Source organism: Dioscorea cayenensis, chromosome 20 (genome assembly GCF_009730915.1).
Source record: "Dioscorea cayenensis subsp. rotundata cultivar TDr96_F1 chromosome 20, TDr96_F1_v2_PseudoChromosome.rev07_lg8_w22 25.fasta, whole genome shotgun sequence".
NCBI lineage: Eukaryota > Viridiplantae > Streptophyta > Magnoliopsida > Dioscoreales > Dioscoreaceae > Dioscorea > Dioscorea cayenensis.
In genome coordinates this window covers 27,701,616-27,705,052 of record NC_052490.1, presented here as the reverse complement: position 1 = coordinate 27,705,052, position 3,437 = coordinate 27,701,616, and the positions used below count along the sequence as shown (strand labels likewise).

At 40.5% G+C, this 3,437-nt stretch overlaps 1 pseudogene; it reads right to left on the bottom strand.

Moving 5' to 3' along the window:
• Window positions 1-1,313: 1,313 nt before the first annotated feature.
• LOC120251379 lies at window positions 1,314-2,086 on the bottom strand (annotated as a pseudogene).
• Window positions 2,087-3,437: the final 1,351 nt, after the last annotated feature.

The window sequence follows — 3,437 nt, the reverse complement described above, 5'->3', positions numbered from 1 at the left end:
ACGAAGATTGAAAGAAAAAGCTAAGTTTGGGATTTCTTACGGGCAACCTCACGGTCATGAAGACGACCGCAAGGCAATCGGAAGAGAATAGTACTGCAACAGTTTTACTATAGCAACTTACTGGAATTTTGGCCAATTTCTGAGCATCTTCACGGCCCATATACTGACCATGAACCTACCCACAAGCTATCCTGAGATCATCCTTTAAAGTACTCTTTAGGGCATTTTGAAAAGGGGAGAGGCATTCTTCTTGGAGCTCATCACCACCATCCTTGATCTAAGGTAGAAGAAAGTCTTGGAGGGCATTTCTAAGGAGGATTCGATGATGAGAGCATGATTTTGGGTGAGATCCATCCCTAGGGCTTGGTTGTAGGAGGTTGAAGACAAGGGAAGCCACCCCTTGAGTAGTGTCTTTGGGAGCTCCTCGCCAAGGGGTTCAAGGCGTCATTCTGTCTCTAACCTTTGAGGGAGTTCTTTCATGCTTTGTTTAGTTGTTTTCATGAACATTGTGGTGTATTTTGTGAGTATGAGCAACTAAACCCCTAAGGTCACTGGATGTAGGTGAACCTTGGGGGTGAAATTGTGTTGTTTGGATACTTTAACTTATCTATTGCATTTTGTCTTGTTTGTGATCCTTGTTTGGTGTATTTTAAAGTATTGGTATATATGAGAACGCTGCATATCAAAATCTAGGTTATACTAGGTTGCATGACCATTGCCGTAGTATTAGACTCACAAAGCTTGGAAGGGATACGTGTATGAATACACCGTGACCATTGGGTATTTGTACCCCTCCAATTTTAGGGTTGTTTCTAGTTTGTGTTTCAACCCCGACTTGAGAAAACCATTACCCTTATTGCAATCATATGAGGATTTGGGCGGAAGAGATTTCGTATCCAATACTTGTACCAGATTAGGAGTCAATGGTTGTGACCATCGGGTTGACCTACATTAGGGTTTTCTCGGTCCAACTTGCCAATTGCATGATAGTTGTAGCATCTTGCACACTTTAGTAGCCCCCAAGGGGATCCACATTCGTGACCACTTCCTTGTCGTGATTATCCCCAGTGTAGTGCCTTCATTGTAGACATTCTACTTAAATTCAATTTGCTTCTTTATAGCTTCATTGCCACATTCCGAGTAGTAGGTTAAACAACATTACAAAGAGGAAGTAAGAGTAGGTTCTTGGGCCCTTGGGAATATGACCCTCTCGTGTTTGCACGAGAGGTATTACTTGACGACCCGTGCACTTGTGGGACTCGACAACAAACCATAACCCACTTTTACATGCCAAGTGATAAAACCAAGTGAGCTCATATTGAGCCTAGGATTAAGAGATGGTTGTTATAATCTTCATGTTTAAACTCCACTGAAGCTGGGCGAAAATATGGTGAGTTATCAAGATCGCATGTCGATCATTCCCATTCCATTACAAAATGACTTGATTTGTGCATGAATGCAACCAAATATGAAAAGAGCCTTTAGTAAACTTAGTGGTTACTTGATTCATCAAAACAATAGACAAACTAAATTTCTTTGCAATATTCATTAATTTCAGTGGCATTCCACCAAGCACTCTTGTTCTAAGGGCCAAGTTATCAAAATCTTGATGGAAATAAAAAGTGAGACTGTCAATAATCACAATCTTCACATATTTATGCTCTACAAGGTATTGTTCTAAATAGTTTATCAATGTGATTTGCTCTGTGTAACTGCATATGTAGAAAAAAGAAGATATTTGCAAGAAAACTTTCAGGCTTCAATTTTTTTTTTTCAAGAATTTCTTTCAATTGTCATCCAAAATTATCAAGTGTATCTAAAATACTTGCTTCAACAATTTGACAAGCATGTTCTTCCATAAAACCTCCTTCAACATCTATATATATCTTGCTTTTCCTCCCAGCCCACCAAAATCATATGGAATGTGGAGATTGATAGCAAGTTGTATCCCCAGCTGTGTTTTACCAATGCCTGGAACTCCACTTATTTCAATGACTTCTTTATAGTGTATTTCACCACCAAGTATAGAATCAAGATCTCCAGAACATATACATATGTGTCTTAGGGTTTGCTCTTCTGAAAGCATATCCTATGCAGTTTGAACTCAAAATTCAACAGCACCATTCTGCACTTTAATTCTAGAACTTTCTGATAAAACTTTTGAAATGTTAGCAACATTGAGATCATGAGCAAGTTAAACCTGAGAGACAGAGGATAGGGAGGAGAGGGTGGTGTGGCCCGCCGAGATAAGCTTTGCCTAGTGAGAAGCCGAGATTGGGAGAAAATCTAGCATTAGTCAGGTTCCTTCCGTCACATGGCACTATGTCAAGAGATCTTAACGGGTACTAGGATTGCGCAAGAAAGTGATATGGTTCACTCTCCTCCGTGTGTATACCTTTGAACTTGGATATCCAGTTTCGAAGAAATTTTTAAGTTGGCCTTGCACTTTGATGTTTCGGGAAACTGAATGTGCGAACACTGAAGAACAACAACAACACCAGCAGGGTTGATGTTACTCTACAAAGCAGAAGAAATTTCACTGGCCAGCAGTCTCTGTGGTTCTTGAATCCTCCAGGAAAAAACATCAACTACCCTTGACAGCTTGCTTAAGCCCACAACACATTGCCCTGATGGAATATATTCACCATGGCTTCGAATACTGAAAGGGGGTAAGTAAGACTATCAGAATGTGAACATATCAGTGTCCCGCAAGGAGAGGAGTCTTGGTGACATGGAGAGGGGTCTTCTTCAATCCCTCTCTCCTCGAATTCTCCCCAAGGCCAAGCAGTAGCGCATTCACAACATCCGCAATCTCGCGAGTGCAGAGCATCTCAGACTCAGATCCAAGCAACAAACCACTACCGTAGTGAAGCTCCTCATCAAGGTGTGCATCATCCAGAGCTCCCATGGTCCCCTAACGGCACCGAGAAAGTGAACCCTAGAGGAGAAAGTGAAAGGAGCAGCCAACTGATAAGGGATCGAATGCAAAGAAGGCAACAGGGACAGAGTTGTTCCTTGGTTTGTGGCTTCAATATTTTCTCTGGCAACAACGATTTTCTTCGGTGATGATGATGAGCGATGGGCAACGATGGCGGTAACAGTAGCAAATGAAGCAGTGACCTCTCTTATATATATATCAGTGTGTGTGTGTGTGTGTGTGTGTGTGTGTGTGTGTGTATAGCAGAGAAAAGAACAAATAAATCAAACTTTTTCTTTTTTCTTTATTCAAATCTTCTTCTCTCCTCCCCTCTGGATCTTTTTTCCTCTCCTTTTAAATCTTTTCACGTGATGGTTGATCGTGGGCCGACCTTGTCAAACACTTCCTCATTTTTCTTTTTATTTTTATTTTTTTTATTTGATTTTTTTAATATTATCTTTATCTGATTTGATTTTTTTTTATTTTGCTTCGTGATATGCAACACAAGCAATATATGTAT